Genomic DNA, 14623 nt, shown 5'->3' with positions numbered 1-14623 from the left:
AAAAGGTTAAATATCCAGGAGAGAGCAGAGATCATAAAGTAAGGCTCCTCAGCAGCTGGGAAGGAAGGGGGGATGTATCAGTTTCCTATTTTTGCTGTAGCAAATTACAACAAATTTAGTAGCTTAAAACAACACACATTTTTTATCTTATAGTTTCAGAAATCTGAAATCAGTTCGTTGGGCTAAAATCAAGGTGTCAGCAGGGCCTTATTCCTTCTGGAGGCTCCATTTTCTTGCCTTTTCTAGCATCTAGAGGCTGCTTGCATTCCTTGGGTCTTGGACCTGCATCACTCTGACCCTGCATCTGTTTTTACATTGTCTTCTCTCTCTGCTTCCGTTGATGCATTGCCGTCTCTGACTCTGACTCGCCTTCCTTCCTTTTATAAGGACCCTTGTGAATACCTTGGAACAATTTGGTAATTCAGGATAATCTTCCCTTGTCAAGATCCTTAACTAAATCACATCTGCAAAGTCCCTTTTACCATGTAAGATAACATATCCACAGCTTCCAGGGATTAGGACGTGGACATTTTGGGGGCACCATTATTCAGCCTGCCACAGGGGACAAAACATAGTTGGAGGGATAGGCTCTAGAGCAAAGAAGGAAGCATTTTCTAATTTACTTGGAAATAAGGAAGGCAGGACATATGCAAGATACAAGTGGTTTGTTTGGTAGTGGAAATATAATGTATTTTGTGGCTAATATTTGTTATTTCCTCTTTGTAAGGGAGTTTGTTGCACTTCCTTGAGGGGAGAGGCACAGATGGGAGATCCACATGAGAAAGTACCACCCTAACAACTAGAGCACTCCTTCACTTATTTAGCTAATGGTTAATAAGAGCCTGCTAGGAACCTAGTGGTTACAGGGATATAAAGATCTCAACACACGGTGTTTATTACTTTTCTGTACATGGAGGTTTTGAGGGCGTGCTGAATGACCATTGACCAGAGGAGTTTAGAGAGGATTCCTAGGAACTAAGTTAACGCGAGATGACCTCATAGACAATTCAAGTATTTGCTGCTTGTATAAGTAATGGGTACTTCCTAAATACAATATATTTTAAGGAAATGGATAATGTATCATAAAATGCATTAAATGCCAATACCAGAAATAATTGTGCAGAAATAAAGAAAACAATAAGAATTCTTACGGAGCCATTGTCAATATTTGAGCAGTCAGAGCTCATGGCACTCTACCTTTATTAAGTACTTGACTCTTGACTTGAGTCATCTTATAGCTTTTTACATTTTAATTTTTATATGAATAGTAAATGAATTATAAAAGCATAAAAACAAATACCTTAAAAATAAAACCACTTCATGATCACGTCTCTCCTCAATCTCACTTTCCTCCCTGAAGATCAAGAGTAATAAAAATTTGGCATGGATTCTTCTGGGTCTTGTTCTATATGGACTTATCTACACTTATGTGTATATATAAAAGTGTAGGTATCTTGTTTGTTTTTACTCATATGGGGTCACACTAAATTTGTTGTTAGTGCCATTAAGTCGATTCCGACTCCTAGCGATGCTGTGGACAGCAGAGTGGAACCCGGCCCGGCCTTTTTGCACCAACCTCTCACCTTCTGGCGCTCCATCGGACGGTGCTCCTCTGCTATTCACAGGGTTTTCATGGCCAATTTTTTTGCAAATGGGTGGCCAGGACCTTCTTCCTAGTTTGTCTTAGTCTGGAAGCTCTGCTGAAACCTGTCCACCATGGGTGACCCTGCTGGTATTTGCAATACTGGTGGCATAGCTTTCAGCATCACAGCAACATGCAGCCGTCACAGTATGACAACTGACAGATGGATGTGTGATTCCCTTACCAGGAAACAAATCCCCACTGTGGAGGTGAGAGCCCTGAATCTTAACCCCTAGACCACTATACGCTGAATTATTGTTCTGTAATTATAAAAAAAAAAAAATTCAACAGTGTGTTTGGCAATCTTTTTTGTTAATTCATAGCTTAGTTATATCAATTGCTACCTAACAGTCCATAGTCTGAATGTAATACATTTTATTAATCTGTAACCGTTTTCAATATATCAGTTGTTTCCAAATTTTTTCTCTTGTAAACTATGATACAGTGAACATTTCTTCCAGGTGCCCTTCTAAATATTTGTGCTACTTAGTCTATAGAGTAGAGAACCAGTGAAGCAGTGGCTATATCAAAGGATGTGGCTTCTCAAGATTTTTATAGATGCTGCCAAATTTTCTTCCCAAGTCTGTTCCAATTTATTCTACTTTCATCAGTATCTGAGAGTACCACTCTTTTCCTAACACTTGTGCCAGCATTTTATATTATCAGTCTTTTACATTTTTGTCCAGTAGTAAAAATGCCTTATTTTAATGTGCATTTCTCTTATTACTAGGGAGACTAAATCTCTTTTCCAGTTTTTATATTCAGTGGCATAATACATTTATGTGCATATGTGAATTGTGTGTTTGTATCTGCCCTTTGTTCATTTTTCTTTTGGGATGTTTTTATTTTTTTTCTGTTAATTTTTAGGAACTTTATTTTATATATTCTGGATGTTAGTCCTTTCTTAAATATGTTGCACATATTTTCTCTCAATCTGTGCCTTGTAGTTGAATTTTATGTATGGAGTCTTTTATACTGCAAACTTTCAAAATATATATGAGGGGCTGGCCCCGTGGCTTAGCGGTTAAGTGCGTGCGCTCTGCTACTGGTGGCCCGGGTTCGGATCCTGGGCGCGCGCTGACGCACCGCTTGTCAGGCCACGCTGAGGCGGCGTCCCACATATAGCAACTAGCAGGATGTGCAACTACAACATACAACTATCTACTGGGGCTTTGGGGAGAAAAAAAAAAAAAGGGAAAAAAAAGGAGGAGGATTGGCAATAGATGTTAGCTCAGGGCCAGTCTTCCTCAGCAAAAAGAGGATTGGCCACGTTAGCTCAGGGCTGATCTTCCACACACACACACACACACACACACACACACACACAAATATATGTATATATGTGAGTTAAATTTATCCTTTTTTTTTTTATGGCTTCTAGGTCTTCTGTAGGAAAGCTTTTCCCACCATAAGATTATTAAAAGGTTCTTTGGTTATTTCTTGTAACATGTTTATAAAGGGGTTAATTTTCTAGGAATTTCTCTTTAGTTTTCTAATTTTGGAGTCCATTGTAGTGTATCATGTTAAGTAAAGAATCGACATCTTTTGTTTACTCATATGGGTGTAGTCAGTGTACTTTGTCTCATCCTTTCTCCATTGATTTCAACTGTTGCATATACACATGCATCTGTCAGTTCCTTTTTAAAAATTGGATAACTACAGTTTTATAGTATATTACGTATATCAGCTATGGAAAGACCCTCCCCATTGATCTTGTTCTTCTAACTTTCTTGACTATAATTGCACATTTTCTTTACTCTGAAACAGCTTGAATAGAGTAGAAATTTATTTGTTCCTTAAAGGTTATATCTGGGACTGGGCCACTTTTTTGGGCAGTTGCTCTTGGACAACTTTTTCTCTTTCTTCTATGGTAATTGATGTCTTTGAATTTTCTATTTTCTGGATTCAATTTGTGTCAATTATATTGTCCTAGAGAAATATCCATGTCTTCCAGGTTTTATTTGCATGAAATTACAGAGAAATAGTTTATTAATATTCTCTTAATTTCTTCTTCATTTCTCTGGTATTATTTCTTATTTTGTATGTTGATACTTTCTCCTTTTTTCCCCTAGATTTGTTTCACTATTTATCTATTTTATTTAATTTAATGATATTTTCTAAGTTTTGGATGTTAATGAATTTATTTTCATTCTTGTTTATTAATAGAAATGTGTTTAAGGCTATGAATTATAGTATGGTGGAGTTTTATTTGTGACCTAAAATGTGAACAAGTTTTTTTTTAAACCACTTTCTTAAAGAGAAGTTATATTCTTTGATTTAATCTTAGAGTTCAAATGTAACAGTTAAATCTATTTTATTAATTATATTAGTCTATTTGTATTTTTAATATTTATACCTACTTTTTAATCCACTGTGCTTCATGGTTTGAGAGAGTTGGATAATAGTCTATTAATAATGCATTTCTATCTGATTCTCCTCATATCTCCTTAAGGTATGCTTTACAAACGTGTATTATATGATACCTAGATATTCATAATCAATATATTTTTTATTGTGAATGACATCATTCAGCATTGTACAGTTTTCTTCATTGCTTGTTTAATGCTTTTCTGCCCTGAGTTCAAACTTCCATGATATTGACCACTACATTTTTTCCTTCCTTCCTTCCCTCCCATCTGCCCTCCCACCTTTCTCCATCCCTCCTTTCCTCCATCTTTCCTACCCCATCCTCATTCTGTTTTCAAACTTCCTCAATCACTTGGTTATAGGGATCTCTTTCCCACAGAATAGAGTGGAATCTGCTTTATGATTCAAATGGAAAGTTTGTTTCCTTTCAACAGGTGAGTTTGGCTCTCTGACATTTACTGAGGTGACGGAAAAGTTGGGTGTTAATATTGTTATTTTATATTATGTTTTTAAATTTATGGGTTTTTAAAAAATTCCACAATGTGCTTTGCTTTCTTATTAGCTTTGTGTTCTTTTAATTAGAAAAGTTTATATTTCTGTTGTCACTATAACTGTATGAAAACCCTTAATCCTCTTACTTCTTTAAACATTATCTATTAATCCCCTCTGAGGAGCAAAAATAAAATTAATATTTTTCCTCTTTCTCCCTCCTTTTCTACCGGCTAATTTTAGCATTATAAAATAATTTACTTACAGTCTCCTATGATTTGTCAGTTTTAAATCGTATCTTTTGATCTCAGTAAGAGTCCATGTTCTTCCTCCTCCAGCTTTCATCATTTTTGGTTTATCATTTCTGCATTTTCAAGGCTTATGTTACTTATATTTTATTATAGCAACATAATCGCATAGGGATTTAGTCCCGTAGTTAGTTTTGGTATTTATTCTAGTCCTTTTACTCTGATTTTTCCAGCCATCTCTTGGATGACTGCAGTTTATCTTCTAGTAAATTCCTCAAGAAGATCCCATGGGAATAAGATTTTATATGTTTGCGTATGTTCAAAACTTTTGAACATTGTCTGTTGCCTTTATAATTAATGAGTTTGGCTGGATTTAAAAATCTCATTTATCTTTTCTTTCCCCAAGGATTTCACGGGCATTACTCCAGCCAGTGGAGTAACTGCAAGACAGTGGGGTCCACTGAAAGCTATTGCTGGACATTGTTGTGGAGAAACACTACAGCAGACTGATCCCTCCCTCAGCTAAGTTACTAGAGTGTTTTTGCCTTGAAGTTCAAAGGGTTCAGTAACTTTACTAGGGTGTCCTACTGTTGACTGTTGAAATGAGTTTCTCTGGGGAACTAGGTGTCCTTTCAATAGGTATTTATTACAAAAAGTTTTCTTATATTTTATCTTTATGTATTTATTCTTTTCCATTATTTTGCTTTTCTTCTGTGGAGATTCCAATTACATGTATATAGATCTCCTTTACTTGTCTTTGGATTTCTGTTTCTAATACTACTTAAATTTAAAACAGTCTTTCTCTCTTTGGCTGCTTTTCTTGTATCTGTCATGTATTTCCCTTAACTCGGATTTTACTATAGATCTCAATAGGTAGCAATTAAATCTCTTGAGCTCTGCCAGCTGAGGTTTCAGATCCTCTTATTGTCTTGGTATTTCTTCCTTATGCTTTTAATTTTCTGCTTTGTGTGTGAACAGATATGATTTTCCTTCATTAATTTTTATTCTTGATTTAATGTATGATTTTCAATTTTATGTGATCTTTGGCAGTACTTTTCTTGCAAGTAGTCCTCATCTGCCATTTGTTTTTTCTGTACCTTTTCTCCTTTCTTTCCATTCATAGTATGTTCACACAGATTCGATGATGGTTCTGTTTTATTATTCTTCTTTAAAGGGGTGGGTGTTTCTTGGAATATACTTATGGGAGGTTCATGAGGAAGATAGCAAGGTACAAGTATAAGTTAAAAATAATTTTCGATTTTTGTGTTTGAATTTTTTTTCAGTCTTTAATCCTTCTAAGCTAATGGAAATGGCAGTTGCGAACTTTTTCTTAATGTGATAACTTCCAACTGCCACAGAAGTATGGTGTTCTGTGCAAAGATGGATTTCTGATCTCCTTTGGTTTCTGTTATTTTTAAAGGATTTTTGTGTCTATGTTCATGAGGGATATGATGAGAAATCAGATAATATTCTGATACTGGTCTGATTCTTGTACCTTGCAGGTAAACATCAATTCCTCTCTCAGGAAGTGTTAACAATTTTATCTTTTCTCTTTGGAGTTGTCACATTTCCTGTTATTTGTCTAGCTTGACTCCTTTTTCATTTAAATTACATAGCCACCTGTGATCCCTTTTAATTTAAAGGCTTATAACTTTCATCAGCTCTGGAAACTTCTCTCCTACCTCTTCTTTCTTATTTCTTCCACTTTCTTTTTTTCCTCTTTCTGTAACTCTTATTCTTTATGTGTTGATCTTTCTGGATTGTTCCTCCATGTTGTTTTCTTTATCTTTTCTTTTCATTTCTTTGACTTTCCTTCACATTATGTGAGATACTCTTCTCAACTTTATCTTCCATACTACTTATTAGTTTTTAACTTTGTTCATTATAATAATAATAATAATAATATCTTATCATATTTCCATACTGTTATAATATCCGAGAATGGTCTGTGGTTCTTTGATTGCTACTGTTACACAGCAGAGCATTCTATTTTATCAATGCTATAGCACCTTGAATCTTGACCTGATCTGAGGAGTCCAATTAGACTTTTAAAAAATTCTAATTTTTTCCCTGAATTATCTCTGATACTTTTGGAGGGGGTTCATTTTTTTTTTTTTGCTTCTTATTTATGTCCTTTCTCATGTTGTTTATTTTCTTCAAATGTTTGGTGATCTTTGGTTGTGTATTATTAATGTGGAGTTACTTAGATCTGTTTTTTTAAATTTTTAAAAAATTTTTTTGTCTCTTTTGGAAGTTCTGGATTGCATCAGCCTCTGCATTCCTTTTCTGTTAAGTATTTACATCATATTTATAATGAGCTTATATATTTTTGGTATACTCTAAGCATAATTTCTTTGGATCTGCCTTCACCATCATTTCTCTGATACACAAATCCTGGCTGTAATTTCATGTATTCTTATCAATTTAATCCCAGTGACTTTCTAGCTTCTAGAAATTCTTTTAATTTGTGGTCCACTTACATCCCAGCACAGTAAAAAAAGAAATGATTTCTTCTTGCTTAACAAGGAAATTATTTCTTCTTTTCCTTTTCTTCTTCCTTCTTCTTCTTCTTGTCATTTTGAGGTTTGGGGGCATGAAGAAAGGCAGGTACTTATTTTCTGTCTGTTCTCTTGATCTAATCTCTCTCAAATTTCCAAGACTGTTTTTCTTAAGAGAACCTTAAAGTATATGCAATTTGAAGAGTTTAGACAAGGTGTTTGTTTTTATAGCCTTTACTTTTGTTAATTATAACTTATGTTGTAAGCTCATATAGAGGAAAAAATTAATGACTTTTATATGTATTTGGCCACTTGATCTTGCTGTTTCTTTGTCATCCTCCTTGTTATCTCTGAAATCTTGACTTCTTTCTAATCTGGGAATTTCTTTTTTTTTTTTTTTTTTTTTTTAATTTTTTGTTTATTGCAATAACATTGGTTTATAACATTGTAAAAATTTCAGGTGTACATCATTGTACTTCTATTTCTGCATAGATTACATCATGTTCACCACCCAAATGCTAATTACAACCCATCACCACACACATGTACCAAATTATCCCTTTCACCCTCCTCCCTCCTCCCTTCCTCTCTGGTAACCACCAATCCAATCTCTGTCCCTATGTGTTTGTTTATTGTTGTTATTATCTACTACTTAATGAAGGAAATCATACGGTATTTGACCTTCTCCCTCTGACTTATTTCACTTTGCATTATACCCTCAATGTCCATCCACGATGTCACAAATGGCTGGATTTCATCATTTCTTATGGCTGAGTAGTATTCCATTGTGTACATATACCACAGCTTCTTTATCCATTCGTCCCTTGATGGGCACTTAGGTTGCTTCCAAGTCTTGGCTATTGTGAATAATGCTGCAATGAACACAGGGGTGCATGTACCTTTACAAATTGGTGTTTTCAAGTTCTTTGGGTAAATACCCAACAGTGGGATGGCTGGATCATATGGTAGTTCTATCCTTGATTTTTTGAGGAATCTCCATACTGTTTTCCATAGTGGCTGCACCAGTTTGCACTCCCACCAGCAGTGTATGAGAGTTCCCTTCTCTCCACATCCTCTCCAACACATGTTGTTTCCTGTCTTGTTAATTATAGCCATTCTGACGGGCGTCAGGTGATGTCTCATTGTAGTTTTGATTTGCATTTCCCTGATAGTTAATGATTTTGAACATCTTTTCATGTGTCTGTTGGCCATCTGTATATCTTCTTTGGAGAAATGTCTGTTCAGGTCTTTTGCCCATTTTTTAATTGGGTTGGTAGTTTTTTTGTTGGTAAGACGCATGAGTTCTTTATATATTTTGGAGATTAAGCCCTTATCAGAAGTATGGTTTGCAAATATCTTCTCCCAATTGTTAGGTTGTCTTTTCGTTTTGTTGATGGTTTCCTTTGCTGTGCAGAAGCTTTTTAGTTTGATGTAGTCCCATTTGTTTATTTTTTCTATTGTTTCTCTTGCCCGGTCAGACGTGGTGTTTGAGAAGATGTTGCTAAGACTGATGTCGAAGAGCGTACTGCCTATGTTTTCTTCTAGAAGTTTCACAGTTTCAGGTCTTACATTCAAGTCTTTAATCCATTTGGAGTTAATTTTTGTATATGGTGTAAGGTAAGGGTCTACTTTCATTTTTTTGCATATGGCTATCCAGTTTTCCCAACACCATTTGTTGAAGAGACTTTCTTTTCCCCATTGTATGTGCTTGGCTCCTTTGTCAAAGATTAGCTGTCCATAGATGTGTGGGTTTATTTCTGGGCTTTCAATTCTATTCCATTGATCTGTGTGTCTGTTTTTATGCCAGTACCATGCTGTTTTGGTTACTATAGCTTTGTAGTATATTTTGAAATCAGGGAGTGTGATACCTCCAGCTTTGTTCTTTTTTCTCAGGATTCCTTTAGCTATTCGGGGTCTTTTGTTGTTCCATATAAATTTTAGGATTCTTTGTTCTATTTCTGTGAAAAATATTGTTGGAACTTTGATAGGGATTGCATTGAATCTATAGATGGCTTTAGGAAGTATGGACATCTTAACTATGTTAATTCTTCCAGTCCAAGAGCACGGAATATCTTTCCATTTCTTTGTGTCTTCTTCAATTTCTTTCAGAAATGTTTTATAGTTTTCTGTGTACAGATCTTTCACCTCTTTGGTTAAGTTTATTCCTAGGTATTTTATTCTTTTTGTTGCAATTGTAAATGGGATGGTATTCTTAATTTCTCTTTCTGCTACTTCGTTGTTAGTGTACAGAAATGCAACTGATTTATAATCTGGGAATTTCTGTTTCTCTCTTGAACTCAGTTAGGTCTTTCTAACTGTTTTCCTTGCTTCTAGTTACCATTACCAGAAACAACACAGTTTGTCTTCCACACTGAGGTAAAATTTACATCTTATCAAATATTGCTACTCTCGAGGACAAGAGTCGAACTCCTCGGCATGACATAGAATGACCTCTCTTGTCTGGCCCCTCCCTCTATGTTTTTCCAGGTTCATCTTTGTATACGTTCTCTTTACCTGTAATCACCTTCATTCTTGAATCTTTTGTCCACTTGGGAACTTGTCTGCTATCTCATGGTGAAGTTAAGCTCTTTCTCTTCTGTGGTTCTAGCACGTTATTTATGCTCAGTTACAGACTTAACACATTGTTGTAATTAAGTGTGCACCTGCCCTCCTGTAGGCGGGCGTAGTGCTCCTAGAAAACTGTGTCAGGTGTAGAATACATTGGCACTTTTTAAATACTTGAATGAACTGTGGATTGGTAATGTTTATCATCACTAGGGCTTATAAATCATTCGGTAATTTCTTTGAAAGAAGAAATTTTCCATTAGAGTTTAAATTGGTGAGAAATCCTAGACATTCCTGATAGAAGGAAATAGCTATCAGAGTGGAGGGGGAAAATTGGCTAGGAGTAGGTCAGATCAGGCTCATCCAGCGTGAAGACAGACACCATGTCATATACCTAGTGAAGCGAACGGTCTTAGAGTGAGATGAGCTGGTAGAACTAGAGGTACTGGTTTACATCTAAAGATCTAGACTGTTAATTGCTAGGACAAAATATTTTAAGATTTCTCTGAAACCAGTGTTCTCAGGATAACAGTTAAATTTAGCGTCCACACTACTGACCACTAAGAGAACTATGTCAGATAGCAAAAGAATATCCAAATGTTCCTGTGAAGAAGACTGTGTGCGTTTGTTCTGAATAAATCATAAGGCTAGCAATTGTTACGACGAGAAAGGAGGCTTGTCCACTATGTAACCGGAGTGACTAGTCTTTCCACATTGATTGTGCTGGAACATAATGCCTACTGTGTACAGAGAGCACTCTGCTAGGTGTTTTGGGAGCCGCAGAGGAAATAAGAGCCTGAGTCCCACCTTTAAGGATTATATTTTCATTAGGCAGAAAACTAGGGCTTATGAAAGGATTTATCAGTTATCAAAGCAATGTATTAATAGGTACAGAGCAAGATGTGAGAAATGGAAATGTTTAAGTCCTAAAAAAAGTACAAAACGCGGCATGATATAATTTAGATGGAGCAATGACTTCTCGGAGTGAATTTTGATCCGAGTCTTTGAGGGAGATGATGAACGTGAATAGGCAATGAGCTTCCCCAGATGGGTCGCACAACAGCACAACATACAGGGGGAAGATGATGGGGCAGAACAACTTCTGTTTTGTGTAAGGCAGGAGGTTGCTTGATTGGTTGGCTAAAGAAGTATTTGTAGGACTAAGTAATCGAGAAGCATTCTTCTGCCTTATAGTATTTTTTTTTCCTGTATAAAGCCACTGGGTAGACAATGTGATGGTAAAAGAGAAGTTAGACAGGCCCCTACCCTCAAGGAGTCTATATTCTAAATGATAGAAAGTGCACAAACATAAGAAATAGTAGCTGAAGCTTAAATGAACTAGTATATGGTAAAGGATAAAGAGACAGTATGGAAAGGATGGATATAGTTTGAATCTGTAAAATGGGGTTAAATAATACTTGCTGTACAGGGTGGTTAGAATAAGATGAAATAACATATGGAAAGTGCCTAACACTTAATAGGCAATTGATATGTGTTTGTTCTCTCCCTCCCTCCCCACCTCTCAATTCTAAGGTAACTGGTATAAAAAAAAAAAAGAAGAGAGATACTTGAAGGATGCATGATCAATGAAACTTTCAGAAGAGGTGTAACTTGGGTCATGAAAGATTCGTGGGGTTTAGTGAGTGAACATTATGAACAAAGAAATGGAACTACAGAACATGCTTTTGGGAGCCGCAAGAGTTTTTTGAAGTTGAATGGTAAAAGAGGTTTGCAAGGCAGGCTTGGAACCTAGAGATTGGCTCTGCGTATGTAGCATTATTCTTTTGCCCAGATCCCACCTTTACACTACTTTGACTAACTGTTTACATGTCGCCATGTGTCAGCTCCTTTGGTAAACAGGAATCAGGAGTTGATCTACTTTGAATTCCCCATAGCAAATAGCATAGTACTTTACACACAGTAAGGCCCTCAATACGTATTAATTGAGTTAGTAAAACAAACAAATACTTAGGTATACCAGAAACTAGGGCTCTACAAAGATGACACTTTATGCTGATATTATATAGTCCAGTGTGGGAGAGAACATGTAGAGTGGCATCGTGGAGTGTCTTGGAGAGGGCCAGATGCAGTTTGCACCCTGGCTTATGTACTTTGTGAACTTGGGCAAGTTCTTCTGCAATACGTACTTCTATCTGAGACCATTTCTTAGCTGTCTGCTCTTTTGGCCTGAGTTTCCCCATCTATTGAATAGCTAGTGCCTACCTTATAGAGTTGTTGAGAGGATTAAATGAAAACTAGCTCAGTGCCTGGCTCATATTGGGTGCTCACATAAATATGATTAATCATCATCATCATAGTTATTTTTGTTAACTCTTAATTTACATTGAACCTTGATATGCATATTTTGAGTGGCAAAATTCACCCTCGTTCTATTAAAATATTCAGCAAAAATCGAAATAATGTACAGGGCTATTCTATAATACTTCATTGTTGACCCTGCTGTATTAAGTTGGAAACCCTGTTATGTCAAAATTTCATTTTTGGAAATAATGACCTGTGACGCAGTGTGGGGGTCTGCATCTTAGGCCCAATTCTCTGCAGTAGGAGTTCAAGGAGTGTTTTTTCAGCACCTGCCTTGGGCTCTTCCAGGCCCTATACAAACTTGACTTACTTGATCCTCACAGCAGTTCTAAAATTGTTGGTCGTAGCTTTTTATCCCCATTTTGTGGCAGCCAAGGAAATGAAGGCTCAGGTGACAAGGTTAGTGAGCGTGAAAGTCATTTATAATAATGATTAAAAAACACACAGGCTTAAGTTAAATTTTGAATCAGTGTTGATAATAACTAGGAAGTAAGATAAAGCACGGTCGATATGAACGCTTGGGAAGGATCGATGAAAAATGAGGCTCTGCCTGTCGTAAGTGTGAATCTCGTTAGTCTCCCAGCCTGTTGACTATGAAAATGGTATGTAAGTTTCATTTTTCAAAGACAATTACCTTTTTGGTAACATAGAATCACAAAATGCTACCTTTTGCTATTCGTGGTTTTCACGGAAAATTTATGAATTTCAATTTTCTAATGTTCCAAAGAGATGACCTATCCCATTTCAGCAGTTAGTTGTCTGTCAAATGTTTTTCAAGCCTTTATAGGGCAGGTATGTTGCACTGTAATAAATACAGAGCCTGGACATTGTTTTGACTTAAAGGATTCATTTTAGTGTTTAAAAAGCTGTACAGTGGGATATAAAACAGCATCTTTGATTTCCCATTCACCTAGACTTCAAATCTTGGAGTCAGCTTTGAGAACCTCACTCTATATCCACATCAGTTATCAAGTTCTGCATATTCTTTTCCCCTTATCACATTTCAAAGCAAATGTCACTTCCTCCTTGAAGCCTGCCAGAATCTCACCTCTGATGTGTAGTTTCTCTTGTACTTTGATGTACCCCTGCTACTTGGCATTTAATCAGTCTTAGACTCACTAAGCCCACGACCGAGTGTAATTTTTTTTTGCTGAGGAAGATTTGCCCTGAGCTAACATCTATGCCAATCTTCCTCTACTTTGTATGTGGGTCGCCGCCACAGCATGATCACCAACGAGTGGTATAGGCCTGCACCAGAGAACTGAACCCAGGCCGCTGAAGTGGAGCACACTGAACTTAACCACTAGGCCGCAGGGCCAGCCTCTGTAATTTTTTTTTTTTAATTTAAAAACAAATATCTCTATTCCAGTATGAGACAGTGGCCATATCTTATTCACCAGTATCTTTCTGCTGTCTGACACAGTGTCCGGCACGTAGTGGGTACTTTGCTTCATAATTTAGTGAAATGAATTGCTTTGATTATAGTGGAACCCCATTTTTGAGACAGAGATGACACTGCTTTGTAATATTCAAAGACTAAATTGAGCAAAGAAGAAAGAAAGAGCCAAATATTTTAGATAATAATCTTGAAATTATGTAGTTACCATGGGCTTTGTTAGTGTTGGCCTGCCAAAAGCGACTCAACGTTAAACCAGCATCTTTTACTTCACAAACGGTAACTCCCCTGTCAGTGTCAGTAGATTTTTATTGGTAGATTTATTTTAAAAAACCATGATGAACCTAACTGGATAAGGAACAAATGAATGCCCCCAAACTAGATCTGTCTGTGAGTTTTTATATTAAGTGAATTTTTTCCCTCTACCTACTATTGTGAGGAATTGTAGTTTTGAAATTCAAAGCAGGGAACCTTAGAGCTTGTAGTGTCTTTTGAGGAATATGAGATCACCGTGCATATAAACACACCCCAGTGTAAAACAGGAAAGCAAATCCTGCCGGTAGCAGTCTAGATAATGAAATGGAAAGTTTGTGTCTGAGTGGCCAAGAATCTTCCATTTTGCCTTATTACTGCAACAATCTAGAAATTATGAGGAGTTCCCCTGATGCTGAATGCAGTGGGGCACTCCGTGTGTCATGGTCTAAGAGCACTGCGTAGATGCTTGTTAACATGTGAGTCCAGGATGGATTTTATAATTATAAAAATTCAGATAAGTTTTAATATCACAATACTTTTTGTTATTTTTGAGTGTTTCTTTTAGTCTTTATTTAGACTTGATTGAAAATCTTCTTGTTAGTGAGCAATGTTTTTAGTTGTGACCCTCCTCCAACCACTAAAAATTTTAGAATACAATTTTTAGTTATTGTAAGAAAAAAGGCAAAATGATTGTTAAAATTTTGAGATCACTTTGAGCAATGATTATTGTTTAAATGCTTATAATGGAATGAAATATGCTAAATTACACAGATCTGTGCTTTTAAAAACATAAGCATTTGAGATTCATACACTGGGTTTAATGCCCCCTTTATATTGAACA

At 36.2% G+C, this 14623-nt stretch overlaps 1 protein-coding gene across 2 annotated transcripts in view; it reads left to right on the top strand.

Moving 5' to 3' along the window:
* GRB14 (growth factor receptor bound protein 14) overlaps nucleotides 1-14623 on the top strand; it is a 126431-nt gene that overhangs the window by 48625 nt on the left and 63183 nt on the right. The gene's annotated exons all lie outside the window — the stretch shown is intronic.

The sequence above is a fragment of the Ceratotherium simum genome, chromosome 9 (genome assembly GCF_057802395.1).
Source record: "Ceratotherium simum simum isolate JZ-2026a chromosome 9, ASM5780239v1, whole genome shotgun sequence".
NCBI lineage: Eukaryota > Metazoa > Chordata > Mammalia > Perissodactyla > Rhinocerotidae > Ceratotherium > Ceratotherium simum.
This window is presented reverse-complemented; position numbering and strand designations above follow the sequence as displayed.